Here is an 18996-nt window from a genome sequence, read left to right as displayed (position 1 = left end):
CAAAGAACATGGTTCTGTTTTTTTATCATTGTGTTCCATACATATGGAATAAGCCATGAAATAATGGCAATAATGCTATGAAAAGACGGTTATTTTTATTGTTATTACAACTACAAGAGGAATCAACCATTTCCATTTAACTGGAAAAATATACAATCATAAAGCCACTGTCAGAAAAAAAAAAATTTAAAAGTGCATTGGTGGTTTTATGCCTCGCTTGGTCCCCATGGTCTTGTGTAGATCCTGTAAGCAGACATCTAATGTAGCAAAACGTGGCATGTACTGCTCACATGATATTAAGGACAGGTACATATTACATCCATCTTGCAAAGATAAGAAGTAGTATAAATACATGTAGTGGGAAGTGAGAAAATACAGATCTATTATCTATCTGTGGTTCAAATCCTGAAACCGCTGCACAAACAGAAGATCCAATCTATGACAGTTTTACATCTACAGACACTGTATGGGATTAGCTTCTACCATATTTACTAATGCAAAGGATGCAGATTTTCCCTTTGGATTTTTCTATAAAAAAAACATAACATGCAGCTATTTCATGCATTTATTTTCAGCTACCAGTGATCAATTGCTTGCTACCAGCTCGTAGCAATTACACACAGTGGCCATTATACGTGCATGAATATCCTATGCCACGCTTTCAGTATTCTGAACACTAAAAATAAAGGGGTACAGTCAAGCTGACTTAATCAACTTTGTAACAGACTGGAATTGAGACTAGGAATTTTTCAGCAGAAAAACAGGCATGTGATCCTTCCATAAGAAAAAATTCTTCAGAACAGTGCCTATCCAATGCCAACCAAATCTACACGCTTTCTTCCATGCATCAATGCCACTTCGTTCAGACTGGCTGGCTTTTTCTGCAGTGACCCCATCTTGCCTTCTGTATTATTTAAAAAGATTTATAGCTGGGTGTCTTGTGTGGTGAAACATGAGCTCTGACCCCCAGGCTTGGAAGTTGTCAGGCAGAAACATTAATATTATGCCACATTAGGAAAGAAAACTCATCAGTAGCAGCAAACCAAACGACAAAGTGAAACATGACGCTTCTTGTCATACATGACACTGAACAGTTAAATGTACCCAAAAAGCTGTGCCCTCTAATGTATCACCTGCTATGTTGCACCAATGCAACAACCAGTGCTCCAAATCTCAGCTGTTGTGCCTCAGTTGGGGTTGCCACCGCTAAGGGTGATACAGAAGAACCTACAGTCACTGCAAACAATAGTCAAATCTCACTGTCAATCAATGCAAAAACACAAATACAGACAATTCTTGTCAAAAAGAACTTAACATCTAGATAGTTAGGGTGCAGGATGGAGAAATATAAAACCTACAAGCAGGGCATTATGAGTCAAGAACTCAGAGATGTGAAATGGCTTCTCCAAAAATGCATTAGAAATCTATGCTGGAGCAAGGGGGTCTCTTGAGACCCCATCTAGTAACCTTACACCACATGACTTTTCTTCACCAAAATTCTCTACAATGCTTACATAGCCAGCAAAATCATTTAATCAACAAACGTCTGTGTTTCAAGATAGTGCGCTGCTCACAAAACAGCACAAAAACCTAAACCAAGATTTTAGAAAGAGCTGGCTAATTTTAATGACTTGTAACATCACTTGTGATGCTTCATGCTAAAAATAGGCACAAACAACCTAAGCTTCAGGGAATAATCAGATTGCCACACAGGTAAGCAAGGATTTTCCTATCCAAATCCTATGGGCAGAGCTTTGGTTTGACAGAATATTTGAAGCAAGCACGCACACATATACATGGGTATCTATAACCTTTTCTCCACTTTCGTACATACTGATGTCAGTAATACGTGAGACTATACAGATTCAAGGTCTGAATTAGGAATACAGAATTTGCTATGTCATAAATGTAGTACGCAAAGATTCAAAATATTATTCCCACACATATTTTGCTCAGATGTGTGTTTTGCACACAACCCATTTGTCCATAATTAACCAAAAAATAAATGTGAAATTAAAAAGAAATGAAAAGAGAAAAGGAAGAGAAGGGAAGAGGAAGGAGCAGGAGGAGACCAGGAAGGGAGGGAAAGGCAAAGGCAAAAGGAGAAACTCTTGCTGTCTCTGCTTCTTAGTACCAGTCTCAAAAAGTCCTGTGAGCTTGAGCTACCTTGAAATTAGAGGAGTAAAGACATATATGTTTAATCACTGAGGCAGATATGACTTTTTAAAAACCATATATTTTATTTAAATATGATTTCCTTTTCATAATAAAAAATGTATTAATATGTACTTTCTGACTAATCTCAGCAATACCTGGTAATTTTCCCATATCTTTAAATATTTCTTAGAACAAATGGTCTTGGGTCTTAGCATATAACATGTCAATGGGTGTATGAGTGTGAAGAAGGTCCTGTTCCTCATTTGTGAATCCAAATTTGCTTTCTCAGGACCTGTTCATTTTATGCCCCTCTTTATAACGTATAGAAAACCAAAAGCTGAGCAGGCAAGAGTTTTCTTCAGACATTAGTAAGAGAGACTAAGTCTTAAGGCAAAATGAGGCACGGACAGGCATTTTCACCAGGTTCATGTATTGTTTTTGTACCTTACTGAGCTCTTCTAAAATTCTGGCATGCCAGAACAGTTGTGGAGCCCCATCATAATTTGTACCTCTCCTGACACACTGCTAATACCGTAACTTATATGCACCACTAAGCATGGACACAGCCCCTCTTCTTCTGAACGGTCTGCTCACTAGATGCACACAGGGACATACATAATGCAGAAGTCTACTGCATCAAAAGTGGAGTATCAAGAGTATTTCTGGTCTTTATAGGGTGTACAGAAAAAAATACCATCTTGGTTGCAAAGCCAAAAACCTGGCTTCTGTAAAAAGTGTACATCAGCAACGGCTTACATATTTCTTTCAAAAAACATCTGCTCTTTTAATTAAAAGTCTAAGCCAGCTTGTGGCATAGCATGTAAATCCTGGAAGTTCTGGGGTGCAAATTGTGGTTTCCTAAATACAGTTAATTGAAAAAAACCTTTCGATTATATTCAAATTTTACATGTTCTCCTGACTTTTCAAAAAATTACACAACCTAAAAAAATTTCTGAAAAGTTTGGCCTAAGTCACACCCCTAAATGCAGAGGTGTGGGGCATACAAGATTTTCACTTTCCGAGAAAATGAAACACCACAAATACCAAATTTTCCTGGCTCATTCCATCTATCCTGCTACACTTGTAGCAGGATACCTACCTTCCGCTACTTTCAGAAGTTTTATATACACGCCATGCAAATAAAAAAGCACTACATATAGAGAAGCAGGGGATGAAAAGAAAAATGCGTATAACTAACACAAGAATAGAAGTCCATATTGCCTTGAGATAACTGCACATTTAAGCTATGGGGTTTTTTTCCTGAGTGAATATGGAAATCTACCTCTGGGCTGGAAAGTGTATAAAGACCAGGGACAATTTACAAATGCCTTGTAAGTGCAGAGGAAAAAAATGGCAGCCAGAGGACAAATGCTAAGATCATGTGCTTCCCAAGCCTGCAGACTTTCAATTAAATTAAGTTCTAATAATTGTGAATACATTAGCAAATATCAAAGAGTGAAATCAGAATACAAACAGAAAGGAGGGGAACATTTTCAACAGATCTGTTATTTGCAAAGCATAGTCAACTGTCTATACAACCACCATGACTATTCAGTTGAAGTTTCACAAACGCTAATCAGGGATAGGGTTTTCCAATGATTTTCTGATCAAATAAATTGAGAACTTTGGAGAAATCTACTACATTTTTAAGGTTTTTTTGGCTGAAGGGAATTTGTCATGCCAGTCTAAAGATTTTTTTTTTTTTTTCCTTGGTCTGGGTATTTCCACACACACATGTACAGTCAGGAAATTGGACTTACCACCCAAGAAGGACCCAGCAAGCACAAAACTCGAGCAGAGACGAGAGTTGCACAATGCTGATGCCATCTCCCTTGTGCATTTAGGAAAGGCAAATAAGGCCTGACAAAACTGATCAGAAAGAGCATTTGGCCTAGGGAACTGTGGATAAGGCCAAGACTGTAAATGTTGCAATCAGAGAGTCTGGGACAGATAAACAGTGTATGCACAGGTCTAAGTTCACAAGGACCAACGTGCAATGAAGTTGCTCTGCACACATGCCGTGTTGAACTTGCCACGCATAGGTAGACAATGCAGGGAGCACGTGCCCTTTACCAAGGGGTGCACCATAGCCACAAAAAAATCAGGAAAAATTACGTTGCACCTGGATTTTGCATATGGTGAGGCACTCGCCCATGTACACAACATAAAGAATAACCCCTAACACTGAGTTCAAGACACTGTTTCAGAGCACCCCCTCTCCCAGCAAGTCTCATCCCAAAGCTGGAGATGCCTCCTCCCCCGAGGACAGAAAGCCCAGGGCACAGCAGAAGAAGCAACAAAAACTGAGTTTTGTTTAACGAACCCCAAGTCTGCCACAGGGCAAGTGGCCAGCACTGAAGAATACTTTACAGGGTGGCCAGACTTCTCCAAAAACAAGGAGTCGAGTCCATACACCGTACTGGTAACTTAAAAGCTACCTGCAGTCTCTCAAATGGGTTGCAGTATTTTTGCCGTGTCTCTCTCTATCCAGCAACTCCCCTTATCCCTGAAAACACCTTTGTCAGATACCTCACCAATAATACAGAACTCTTACAAAGACAATATACCCGCTTGTGAGTTTCAGAGTTCATGTAGAAAATCAAAGTTAATAGTTTTTCAATACTATTTTCATTTCCTGCCCATGATCCCAGTGCAGCAAAGTATTTAAGCATGTGCTTTAAACTTTGTCCTAGAAACGCATTTATGCGCATGCTCAAGATGCACTTCTACCTGATGCTTTTCCTGACTCCAAAAAGAAGTGCAGAAGAAGGGTAACATGGGATAATTAACATTTGCAGTACGCATTCCATTCATCTGAATTACACTTTCTGCTCAAAAAACACACTTGCAATTTCCACACTGCTATTTAGAGTAACTTTCAATCAATATGACAGTTTAAAAAATTATTTAACATGATATGTAAACAGCCTGAAGCAAATGTGTCCAACAAAAATTGTATTTGCAAATAGAAACACCAAAGATTTTCATTTCATTCTAGAAAATGAAAGAAACCTGCTTAAAAACAAGTTAAATGAGCAATGTGTTTTTCCAAGAAAAGTTTTTTTGTTTTTGTTTTTTTAAGATGAATGAGTTGACAGATGTTCTACTAAAACCATTAAGACAAGATGGCAATAATTTTTAGGTATGTTAACTAAACCATTGCTATCTGGATCATGTGATGCATGACAACACAGTTTTCACATTAGGTGCAGAAGCAGTTTAACAGTTTGAAAGTCAATCATGTGAGTATCCTATACACTAGCTTTCATATTCCTAATCTAGAATATCATCAATAAAGGGACAGATATAAATATACCTGCATGTAGCTTCAGCAATAGATTTAAGGTAGGTGCTTATTAATATCATGAAGATATGATTCTTAATGATCTGGGAGCACAGCCTTATATAGGTTTGAATAATGACATTGTCTCATTGCATGCATAGTTTTTGCTTTTGTCTCAGACAGGTTCATTTTTCACTGGAGGGGAAAGGTTCATATCGCACGAGGGGGGTAACCAGTTGATGTTACAAGGCTGACGATTAGCCCCCTCGCTGTTCCACATGACACTGGGAAGGACTCCAGCAGGCATCCTTAATGCCTGCTTCAGCATCTTGAAGAAATTAATGAACACAGCTTCGATGGCAAAACATTTCAATCAACCCCAACCAGCTGTGCCTACCATTTTTTAAAAAAAGAAATAATTTACCTATTTATTTAAAAACAGGCTTATCAAAAGTTTCTTCAAAGGATACAAGTTATTTTGGGAGCGAGAGAGGGAGGAATAAAAAGGAAGAAGGACAATGGTGGTTAGTGCCAGAAGATGTGCGATGGCCCCTGTGTTTGTTGAACAAATTAAGCACGTTCTGGTTTTTCACCTGCTGAAGTAGCAGCAGTGCATATGGCCCAGAAGTTAAAAATAAGGAAATATGCATACATTACCATACTTAATGGACGACCCTCTCCATTTAATATGCAAATTTCCTGAAATATTACTGAATGCCGTCTGTTCTAAATGAATAAATTTGAATTGCAATTAGAATAATCCTTTATAATTAATGAAAACTGTCAATTTTGGTTCATAAGTAATTTGATTAACAGGATGATGGGACACTTATCAAGTTCACTGGACTGCTAGGGTATGAGAAAGCTGACAGGGAAAATAAGGTGGTCCAGGCACTTAGGCACCACTGGAATATTATCCTAAATTATTGATAACACAAGCTAATGAACTTCAGAAAGTGAACTCTGCATGCTTTATTTAAAGGGACAGCGCAGTGGGGTGATAAGTACTAGTTTGGTCATGATAGCCTTCTCCAAAATACAGTCATGCCATTACCCACTCTCAGAGGAAAAAAAAAAAAAAAAAAAAAGATCCACAGGCAACAACACACACCTACTTAAACCTGAAATTTACACTTTCCAGCTGCTTCCAGAGAGGGAAAAAATGTTCACACCATAAATGTAAGAAAGGGACAATGCAAGCCAGGTGGAACACAGTTTATATAATGTACCACAGACACTATTTTATGTTGTATTTCCATTGGTTAAAAAATGGCACTCACTACACCTAGTTTTCCATCCTTTTTCTTCCTATCATCTACCATGCAATTGGCCAGCAATATTTTTTTTTAAATGTGCTTTTGCTAATTGAAAGCAGGAGAATGTTAATGTATCAGTTTCAGTTTTATAAGAAAAGCAATTTAAAAAACCCAGCCACTACACACCCAAGAAAAACCCCAACTCTGAGGCCATCATTTCCCTCAACCCACGTGTTCACTGACATCAATGCCATTCTGCCACAAATGGGAAAGATGACTGTAGGCCAAAACTCTGGGCTGATACACCACTCCCTCTGTAATTGCATTAACTTCGGGGGTCAGGGAGGATGTAATCCAATGCAAAAGTTGCCCATAATGGCATTTTAAATCAGTACACCCATCAGCACACACAGGCTGCAATTCTGATAATCTACGTAATGAGCCCAAGTGTGAGTAATATAGGTGAACCTTAGTAAAAATATCAAATCCATGGCAATGTCTAAGGATATTAAGTTTCCCAAATCAGTTTAGTTTTCGAATGAAAAGTTCAGCTGGATATGCTATCCTCCACAAAATGGATATGGTGAAATCAGAAGGATATATTTTTTCTTTTGCCCTCAGTCTGTCTTCTTACAAAGACGTTCTAAAAACATGCTTGACTCCATACGCATCATTCACCTCTCTTATGGAACTATGTCATATTTTATATATTGCATATGGCATTTATTGTATGCAATTATTCCATATTGCCCTCACGCAGCCAATGGAACAATTCTGAATGCAACTTTAGAGTACGACCTCTTTCCAAACATCCTGATAGAGCACATCCTGGATACACCCACACAGTATAAATGGAATCCAATGCAATCCGGTCTTTTATATTTTGCAAACAACAGAAGTTGAAAATGGTGAAATCGCATGCTGAATGAGACTACCCTTCGTCTGAGCACAGGCACAGTGCCAGTGGATTCTGGGAGATCGTTTGTAAAAGCCTGCTATTGTATAACAAAAGCCAGTGTGCATGAGCAAGGTATGTTTTTAAACGATTACAGCACTGAGAACTCAAAACAGATTTTCAACAAATCACTGAAAGACACTTCTGCGACCTAGGGACTAAATATCTGCTAAATTTCAGATTCATACACTCTAGTCACCAAGCCACCAGCACTACCTACAGGAAGGCCACAACTTTGAGTAAAATGTATGCGTTCACATACTCAAGAACAATACCTCATTTTTTAATCAAACTTTCTGATAATGTTCAGATCTTGCCGAGTGCAGAACATTTCAACACAGGAGGTAACATTTGTCAAAAGTACAAGCATCTGGAAAAGGCTTTTTGGAACTGAAATGCTCCAAACCACAGGTGTTGTTATAGGTAGACATTATTAGAATTTGCAAAGCCAGAAATGAGTTCACTTTACTAACCCTGACCCATATTCCTATGTAGCCATATTAGCCTGTTTCAACAAGAAAAGATGGTTTCTACAGCATTGAGCAGAATCAGACATACCCAAACACTTTTGTGCTCAGATCTTGGTACAGGCTCACCAGTGTGGCAAATAAACCACATCATTACAAAGAAAACAATGCCATAATTGGCCAGTGGGCCAGTTTCCTGTCTTCTTCCCCTGAGGCAATCAGGCCTTTTTTTTAGTCTCATTTCCTAAGGAAACGAGGATCTGTGAGATCACATTGTCTGCTCATGAGTCCCTCCCCCTAATAGTTTTAACCCCTTGTCCATTCTCTACATAAGTCTCAAAAAAGTAAAGTTTTGATATTTTCAGGAAAATGCATGCCTTAGCAGAAAAAGAAGCAAGTTCTCCCATGGAAGGAAAGACAGGTACAACTCACCCAGACAAGCAGCCAGTGCATCCTTGCACAACCCAACTGGAAGGGAGCACAGGATATGAGAAGCACAGTTAAGGGACAGTTATAAAGGAAGGCAGGAGAGCACTGGATGTTTGCAGCGGAACTTAGGTTCATAGGAAAGTAGTGAGAATATTGGAGTGAGGGCTATAAAGGTTATGTCAGTGATCAAAGAGCATTATGGTGACAAGCGGACATGATGAATGGAGTTATTGTGATAAAGGAACACAGGAAACAATACAAATCTGTAGAAAAACAGGGTTTAGTTTCATTAGTTCCACTGTTCATGGAACAAACTCTTATTTCAACAGTTATACTCTTTTTTGTATCTCTCTTTCTACCTTCCCTTCACTGCCATTTTAAACTTTTTTTTTCCTTGCTAGTTTCACTGTGGTTATGGAAAAGCATCCTTTGCAAGCAGTAAGACACCAGGAGACTTGCATAAGAAAACACTAAATTATGTCATGCATGTATACATAAGAAAGGTTACATTTATGTCACGGACTTCACTCCTTAATAGGATGTGGAAATTATGTGCAACTCCATCATGCCCCTTTTCACTATCTTCCAACTTTCATAAACATTTGCCCCAATCTTCTTAAGACGAGATGTCCTTTAAGAATCCAGCAACCATTTTAGGAACTCTAAGGGAGCATTATTACCCCAATTTAGGAACAGGATAAACGAGGCAGTAAGATGCCTCTAACTCACCATGTGACTACAGCAAGACTAATAATACAATGCAAACAGTGAAGTTAAGAAGTCCTGTGACTAGACCACAAGACCATACTTCCCCTTCTCCTAGAAATCTACCATTGTAAAAGCAGGATATCAACTAGCATTACCCATTTGGATATGTCAAGGTTGAACCAGGATAAACTGGATAAGTAAATACTAGCCTAAACAAAACCACACAAAATGATTGGGAAAATCTTCCATTCTGAGTTTGCGGTGTAACGAAGGCGAGTTCTTTATGATTTCATAAGAGCAATAAAGGCACATCTTAACGAGGAAATACTTCAGCTAAAGCACAGCTAGAAGTTCCTAGTGCAATCTCTTATTTTGTTCATTCACACAACATAGGAGAGTTTCATTTAATACAGTTCTAGGTTCTGTAGTGGGGTAAGACTGAACCATCCACTAAACAATTAGCAACTACATCGGAGACATAGCTGAAGGACATATCAACATGTTGAACAGAAAAGTGCCTCTATTTAATTCTCTGTCATGTGAATGGGAAGCATAAATAATATATTCTCCTGGTAGAGCTTCAGAATTATGGTGGCAAAGAGCAATCCCCAGCAGGTGAGAAAAAGTATCTGCTGGGAAAATAACTGAAGTTTGGAAGTTTTTCCCTTGGGTGATATCAGTAACCATTCTATCAAATAGGACCTATCTATTCTTATTTTATTCCTATTATCATGGCATCCAAGAACCATTATCATTTGCTCTTCTTGGTGACTAATGCTGAAACAACCATGGCAAGAGGAAATGAAAAATAAAAAAAAAAAATTATAACTCCAATGCAGATTTGAGTGGCATAAACCCTTCTGGATATGGATGTAAATAGCAAACTTATTTATTCATGCTCCTTAAATATGTATTTTTTTTCTTCATTGTTTGCTGAGCTAAGAAAATGAATCATTTTCAAACTGTTGAGGTTGGGAAGGGAAGGTTGAAATAGGGTGAGTGTTACACAAGGCTTTGCCCCAAACAAATGAAAGTCTTTGAGTGAATTATGGTCTGACTAGTTTCTTTTTTAAGACACATCAAGGCATTTCAGTATGTGTCAATAAAAGCCCACCTGGAGGAAGAAATTACAGAGCACTGGAAAGAACGCCAAGATTACTCAAGTCTTTGTGTTTTCATTTGTTTTAAATCTGTGTGTTGTTAAAGCAAATGTAGAAATTAGCCATATGGGAACTTAGTTTTGGTGCAATATCTTCATCTGTCACCGCATTTGGAAAAAAGCGCACACACAACAAGATCAGTGGCCAGGGAGGGAGGGTGAGAACAGCACACAAGGAAACAATGCTGAACATATGCACAGGATTTCGACCTCGCAGCATGGTGACTAATGATTATTTCATAAATATTGAAGCTGTGATGGATTATTATTACTGAAGGGGTACATTTTTAAAGATCATCTAACAGTTATTATATAGAAAGGTAGCTCACATCTCTCACTGGGACAACCTGCCCTTATATGCAGTGCATCTTACCCAAATGAAAACCACACACTATTTTCAATTCAAACCTTAGACCCAATCCATGTAAGACAGGGGCTTAATAGCTTTCCAAACTCTCATTTGGCCTCAGTTATACAACCAGCTGACACTGAAAATAATTAATGCCCTTTAGGACTCGCATCTGCTCCTATGGTTCCATGTCAAGGTTTTTAATTGGGCTATTTTGGCATTTGGAGACAATGGCAAGGTGAAATAACCTTTCTTTAATATTTCTGAGGTCAGAAGTTAGTCCTGCCAAAGGTCATCCTTCAGGTTCACAAATGAGTCATTTGTATCACCTAATGCAATCTGTGACTTGCAAATTGCACTGGGAGATGTTATAGTGCATTAATTAGTCCATGTGGTGAATACTGAATTCATCATTACCAGTGAAGCCTGTGCAGGCGTGCCAATACTCGTTTTGGTGGGTTGCAGTAGCTGATTATATTACATATTCTCCTTCAAACTGTGGCCTTTAATATCAGGCCTTGTTTGCTGCTAAAAGCAAAGACAAGGACAAACTGGTACTCTCCCACTGAACAGTGCAATGTAGAAAACTTACATATCAAGAGTTCCCTGAGTGTGCAAGAAGCCACCTCAGCCCATTCATTTGGCTTCTACTTCACAGATACTGTCATCCAGTACTCCTACAACTGACACCATTGCTGGATTGCACTCAAGTCAGAACACTGGTTGAAACTTTAGAAACTGGGCTCAGTTGTTCTCTGCTCTTTTGAGCTTAAAGAGAAGTTCTGATTTTTTTTTTTTTTTTTTTTTTTTAAAGGTTGGCTGGTTGGTTGGTTTTCTCCATAGCTGTGGGGATTACAAGCTTTAAAAACAGACAGGCATAAACAGTAATTAACTGCAATTCTCAAGTGACTGCATGTCTACAAAAGCAGCGCCTTTTGGAAAAGCACGATAAAATTGCAAGAGCAGCACTAGCATCTTCCAGTGAGGATCTGGTTATCAGAGAAATGTCCCAAGTTTCCCAGATTTTATTTCCAAAAGCCATGTGTTGCTATGATCTTGTACAGGGCATTGAAAACGAGCTAGCGTCTCCAGCAGCTTGGCACAGGGCAGAGCCACTCGCCTCAGGCCCAAGAATCTCTCCAGGGGCAGAGGTGGGGCTGCTCTGTCACCCCACAGGCCTCCATGCCCCAAATCTCCCCCTGCACTGATGCTCCGTGGCTGGTGCTGTGTTCCCTACATTCCTCGCAGCAGCCTGCCCTGCAGCCCTTCTACATTTAGGGTCCTTCTGTGCCCAAAGATAGGTCAATACCAATCCCAAGCCCACTTTTTAAAATCAACATTCAGTCAAGCTTCCTTGTTGCAAAGAAACCTTGCAGAGAATTTCACCCTAAGTCACAGTCTGATCTTTCAGCTGGTTGGCAGCTATTGCCTATAATGAAGGGATTATTAATTTCTGTTTCAAAGGGATAGGAGATCAGGATATGGACACGGCATGACTGTACCATCTGTGCGGTTGACATATATTGATTCATACCATCTTCCCATCTGTCCTTGACACTACAGAGCATCAGAGGTCACAATCAACTCTTTGCTGGAATTCCCCCAAAAAACAAGTTTTCATCCAGTTGCCTGTCAAAAAACGCTTCAAACCACTTTTACAGAAAATGGATCACCTCTTCAGTGTATTATGGAAACCTATACATAGCCCACAGTTTGGCCTGCTAAGTATGTATCACACAAGAGGTATAATAATGACCAGTATTATCAAACCATGACAAATAGGAGCTTCAATGTCCCTTAATGAAAGGCTCAGGCTAAAATATTGCTCTTGAAACAATACAAAGTTGAAGAAGCTATGAAAATTACTAAAGCTCTAAAAAGATTTACACACATATATTGCACTAGGTACAACCACCAATCAGAGCAGAAGGTTGAGAAATGTGAAGTTTGGTTGCATGTGCCTATGGAAAGTGGTGGGGAAAAAATGAAAACCTGCAGCTGAGTAAATCATGAAATATATCAAAGTCTCTGGAGACGACCTAGTTTTGTTTTCATGATAGGTATCATTTTTTTTCCTGTCATCCTATGCAAATTGCTAATAGCTAAGAAATGAAAACTTTTGAAATGGCCATTTCTAGCTTTTGTCAGTTTAAATATTTCATCTGACAGAGCCCACAATATAACTGCAAGCACTGTGTGTAATCTAGGCTTAAACAGCGCTCATGCGAAACTGTATTTTCAGTGAGTTACAACTGTCCCAAAACAGCCTTGGGTTAAAACGTGTCATGCTTTTTTCTCACTCCAAAGAACTGGTTGAAGAAAATCCAACCAGATTTGAGCAAGCCTGGAATTTTAAGAAGTCTGTAGTAGAAGGAATGGCAATTACACAATTATTTTGTTGTTGTTGTTGCTATTGTCACAGCAATGACTGCACAAGTTAATCCTCAAACTCACACTTAATTACAAAATTTAGTCCTCATGCACTGCTTTCCTCTTTGGGCTATCTTACCAAGCTAAACTAAGTGAACTCACAAAAATCCTCACACGACTTTTTTTTTTTTTTTACATTTAAGAAATAGGAAGGCAAGAGGACAACATTGTCTGCCTGGGTATCAAACCTGAAGTTGTAAGCCCTGGTTTGGTTTATGGCCATGGCTAACACTACTAAACTCTACTAGTATCAATTTCTTTACCCTAAGTGTTGGCATAATCCGAAATCTCTCTCCTGTTGTTGGAGTGCAATAGTGAGTAAAAGTCACACTGAAAGAGCTCATGCTGGATCCAACTCACAGTGCCAACATGGCAACTTCATGTTCTCAGCCAACAAAAACATGCCCAAAAGCCACGGATGTGGCCAGCTGGGAACTCTCAGGTGACAACAGCACCTTGGCAGGTGCATCTCTACCTGGTTACCCATCCCCATTTGCCAGGACAGCCCATAGCAGCCAAGGACAACTTGACATATTTTACAGCAGCTGTGTAAGCTCTCCAGAGTTTTTTTTTAAACAACCTAGCCAGCTCCTGAAACTCAATGACAGCAACACACCACTGTTGTGGTTTATACCTGATACCTCCCATCTGCATCAGCTGTGCTCACCCAACTGATGAATTTTATGAATTAACTTTTGAACACATCCATCCAAAACAGGTGACAGCGCACTGGGGTGTGCTGGCTGCCTGCCCTCACTTTTGTCTGTGCCAGACATCTTCCTTCGCCCCCGCCTGCATGTGCAGGGGCTAGACCTAGCGTTTCTGCGCACCTCTTTCCCTTCATAGTAACACCACACTGTCCCCACAGCTCTGCCATGACGCAGCCACCTCCTGCACGGAGCTCAGGGACTTGGGAGAAAGCCAGCAGCCGCCCTGAAAACATAAAAGGCCCGCTCGCTTGGGGGTAGGGGGCCTTTCTGCTTTCAGTGGATTAAACAGAAGAAAAACAAGGGGGGGGGGAGAAAAAAGAAACAACAACAACAACAACAAAACAACGAAAGGCACGGATGTTAACGGAGAGCAAGGGACTGCCAGCAGGCGAAGGAGCCGCCACAACATGGCGCCTCAGCCAGGCCCAGCGGAAGGTTCCGGTCCCCGTGGCCAATGGGGCAGCCACGGCGCGAGGCCGCACTGCGCTGCCACCTGGCGGCCGCCGCCGCGCACTGCGCCCGGCCGCTCGCCGGCACGGGCCGCGTCCCTGCGCGCATGCACGCCGGGTCTCCACAAAAAAGCTCCTTTTTGTCGTCGTTCCAGTGCCAAGCATCCGCGGTGCTGAGGGTTGGAGGGGTTTATGGTGTCTTGCTGTGTTTCTGGACAAGAGAAAAGACTAGAAACATGGGCTGTGTGGGCACACATCGATTCACTCACAGGCTTCCTCACCAATGTTCAGCCCCTGAGGCCTCAGGGGACCTCGCAGTGCGAGGCCAAAGGCTGATAACGTGAGGTAATGGCATTAATATGAGGTAAAATATTGCCACATTATTGTTAATCTCTTAATAAATGCATTGGAAACTGGGCACCATCCATTAATAGCTGCCCAGGAGTCTGGGATATTAGGGGACAAGATTTCTCCACATTAATTTACTGTGGCCTATTCAGGTAGCAAAAGGATCTAGTCAAGTTGCAATCCAGTCAGCTTAAAAGTACACATATGAAATGAGGCTTTGGGATTTACAGTTTGACTCCCTGCCAACTGTTGAGGTTTCACAATCGTGTTCCTCTTGTGTGCTTCCCCCCTACCCCCGCCCCACCCCAAATCCTTTTTTCCTCTGCTCCCACTGTGGAGTGGGAAAGCGGGGTACCAAGAACCAGGGAGAAGTGAAGCCTTGGTCTATCTCCCGTGAAAGCTCTGTGTAATATCAGACACTGTATAAGGTTCTACTTGTATTAAACAGAGAGCCTATCTAAAATGAAACCTTCTGAAAGTACTAGGTGGTTAAGTACCTTGAAAATTGCGTTTCAAGGGTATATCAGGGGATTTGTCTTTGCTGAAGTGGATGAGAAGCCAGCCCTTTCAACATATTTGCTGTAGACATCACAAGAAATCAAAGTCCTGGAGCCTATAGGAGCTGAGACACCATAGTGGCTGATCAGAGCACAGGGATTTGCAGTCACAACAGTTACTGACAACGAGTTGTAGGTGCTGTGCAAATCCCCACGCTCTGACTAGCAAACGGTGGCTGATAGACAAGCAAAGTACTAGGACTGCCCTGAAGTACAATGCTAATGAGACTGACTGAAATTACAGCAAATAGACCAGTCAAATAGCAGAGAAACTATTAAAAAGGGGTAAACACCAAATGGGTCAGCTTCCATTATTTTTCATACCTGTCTGAGTCCATGTTATTTCACTTTGTAATAAAAGGATAAGGAGACCTTTGTAGTTATTTTACTGAGGTCAGAGAGGGTGACGTGTCTTGAACAGTCTTCATAACCAAGCAGCAGGAGCGTTACTGATCAGCTCAGAGCTCACCTGAAGGGAGAAGCCTGAATTTTATTATCATTTACTTTTGTAAATCTGTTAAAATGCCTGCCGGTTCAGTCTAGCAGTTTGGGTACGGCTTTTACCTGTTCTGATGTTTGTTCTGTACGTGCTCTGTTCCAGCTCCTTAATGCAAAGGAGATTGTTATTTTAAATAAAATACATGAGTAAGTGTGAAAATACAGATTTCTGTGAATATGAATTCACTTTACCTTTTTTCTACCTCCAGAGCAATAAGGCAATCCAGGAATCAACTATCACTTATCCCTGTAACTTCCTGTAACCTTCCTGTCTGGGCACAGAAAAGATAACCTCTGCCCCAGAAGGCTCACAGTCTAAAATGCTTTGTCCCATATAACCTCATTGCAGTAACCCTTTCCGCATCTTCCTTCTCCATCTCTTTGCCATGCGTCCTTTAAGAAATAATCTGAAATGCTTCCCTACCTTCTTTTTTATTGATTCAAAGGGAAGCAAAGACTTTTCATGGTCAACAAGTGAATGCAGCAGAATCACAGTAACTAATGCTTGCATCTAGGATAAAACCACCTCCAACATCTACCTGCTTGCTCTAAGCTCCTGCAGCATCTCAAGAGCACTGCTTCATAAGACAACAAAATCAGTTGACATACTAGCCACAAGAGGCTAAGCAACCATAACAATGTTTAGCCTTCCATGCAGACCTTTGAGCAGTTGCAACTGGCAGCAACTAAACCACATAATTCTCTGTTAAATAAGTTACCAGAAAATAAAAATAGATAGAAGACCCATTACTTAACATATTCATCCCCACATCTGGATGATAAAATATAATTCTTATGGCAAAATATAATTTTTAGGCGCTATGTTCCCTATCTGCAATTACATCAAAATCACATTAATTGAGCTATAACACTGTCAGGCCCGGCAGCTGGGAGGCACATCCATACATTCTAAAGAGGTGGCCATTAATTCAGCGCTCCGCAGCGTGGCAATGAAGCTGGGATGTCCGTTCCCCAACGTGATTTACTGTCTTTCAAGCTGCTTAAGTGGGAACCTCTACAAAAAGATTTAAGTTAAGTGACTCTTATGCCGAGCTGGAGCTCATTTATTATTGAATTAAGTTTTCATTTCTTTTAAAGGGAAAGAGAAATATAGTTTTATTTGAAACAAGGTAAAACAGTTCAAAGAAATCAACTATTACAATTCAGGAAGCAAGAATATGTATCTGTGGGTGACAGTGGTATTTTGTTTCTACATTGGTGTAAAGCTAGATTTAAAAATTATATATGTACTTATAAATGCACTTGTGTATATGATTTATGTACATGTCTACTTTTAGGTATATATATGTATGTACATGCATACAGATCTGGAAATATATATCTAATTACATGTAATCTGTACCTACATTTGTATCTAATACATTTATGAGCCTAGATCCTGAAACTAAACATATGCATAATTTTAAGGCTATATATGCCTGTTATCTTAGCACCTTTTTTTATATTCTAGCACGTCTCTCTCTTTAAAGAATGTATTTAATCAAGTTCTAGTTCAAAAAATATATTATGTTTTATTTCTTTTTTTTTTTTCAAAAAGAAAGGCTTACACCTGACACTCAAGCATCTTTGTTAAATGGGGTAGAAAGGGTGGATGTTGTTTGTGCCCTGTACTAAAAACTGGATCTGAGAGAGAAACAGAAATTTATCCTACTCAAGCAGCAGGTACACAATTTCTGCCCTGAAATTAGACCATCAGAACACAGCAATCAATGCAATATTTGGCGTCTGTCCTCTAACCACATGAAGGAAATATATTGAGCTAAATTTTCTGCCAGCTTAATTTTATTGAAATTAGTGGAGTTTATCCAACAAAATACTTGGCATCTTGCATTTGATGGGTAAAATGTGTCAGTGCAGGGAAAGGGATTTTGAGGAAAAGCAGTTACTCTGCATGCTTAAATTGGCTAAATATTTCTGAATAAAATATACTTTAAAAATAAATAATTAAAATTTGCCGGGACCCCCATAATGGTGTCATTTACACTCCAGTCACATGAGTCTACAGCGCAAGACCCTTTCATAATTAGGAACGTACACTATATAAGCTCCCTCCCTAATTAGCAAATTATGTTGAAAATAGCATCCTGCTAATTAACGGTTATTATGGCATTTCTGAAGCTGAAGCTTTAATTATCACCAACCTAATGATTGTGTACAGAAAAAAACAACTTTTTTTCTTAAATTATCAATAAGGGCAGGAGATTATTATCAGGTGAATCTGCTGATGGCTGATTAATTTGTTTGATGCAAAGTTGCTGTGTGTTTCATATTATTTTATCGGAGTTGCAGGAAAAAGGTACATAATTTGGTTTCATTAGCAACTACTGCTATTTATCACTAGAAGATACCCCTCCCTTTTTTGTTGTTTGTTCAATTCCCTCTGTGTTTTTGCCTGCACCAGCATCAAAGTCAAGAGCAGGAAGTTTTAATTAAGTGACACTAATGAGGTCGTTGAAAATGATACTTCAGCAATTCAGCATGCTGTTAAATGTGTTTATTCTATAATGTCATCAAAGGTGATTGTTTTCCCTTGTAATAGATAAAATTCATTACCATAAGCATTGTACTTTTGAATGTTAGAGATACAAAATGCGAGTTAGTCAGGTGTGTCTCTTGCACATTTCATCTCATCTACCTCTGTAAATGAATTTGCATCTAAAACTATCCCTTAAAAAGGAAATGTAGCATGAGCTGTAGTTGTAAGGGGGTTTTTGTTCAGAACTAGCTAGCTTTGAGTAACCCTACTTGGTTATGGTGATTGTAGCCCTGCTTTTCTGGCTGCCAACCCATTCACAAGTGCATCCCGAGATTCTCTGATTGCAGCCTATTTTGCAAGTCCTAATCAAACAGTTTGAATGAATCATTTCCTGCTTGCAAAATAACTGTAAACTAGTGGTACAATTAATACTATGATTATGCAAATCAAAGAGTAGTGATCATGATAGGCTAAGGATATAGTAAGGCAAGGCATAGTTTGTAAGGAGAGGTTGTAATCCATTAGACCAACTGAACTAGATGGAAGAAACGCACTCTTCTTCGGGTCTGAACCAGGAGTAGTTATGAGTCTCTGCTGCTCTCCTTCTCACTGGGGGTTTGGCCATGTAGAAATATTCTTTGTTTGGCCCCACATTTGCACAGAAAAAAGCCTTAGAGATGTTTTGTGAGTAAGATATGCCTCCTACAAATGCACATACACACAAAAAATACTAATCCTGCAAGC

At 39.7% G+C, this 18996-nt stretch overlaps 1 protein-coding gene across 13 annotated transcripts in view; it reads right to left on the bottom strand.

Moving 5' to 3' along the window:
• The window catches only part of EBF1 (EBF transcription factor 1), a 280920-nt gene that overhangs the window by 145941 nt on the left and 115983 nt on the right, over window positions 1-18996 (bottom strand). The window lies entirely within an intron of this gene.

The sequence above is a fragment of the Gymnogyps californianus genome, chromosome 14 (genome assembly GCF_018139145.2).
Source record: "Gymnogyps californianus isolate 813 chromosome 14, ASM1813914v2, whole genome shotgun sequence".
Taxonomy (NCBI): domain Eukaryota; kingdom Metazoa; phylum Chordata; class Aves; order Accipitriformes; family Cathartidae; genus Gymnogyps; species Gymnogyps californianus.
Note: the sequence above shows the minus strand (reverse complement) of the source record. Positions and strands in the feature narration are given on the sequence as shown.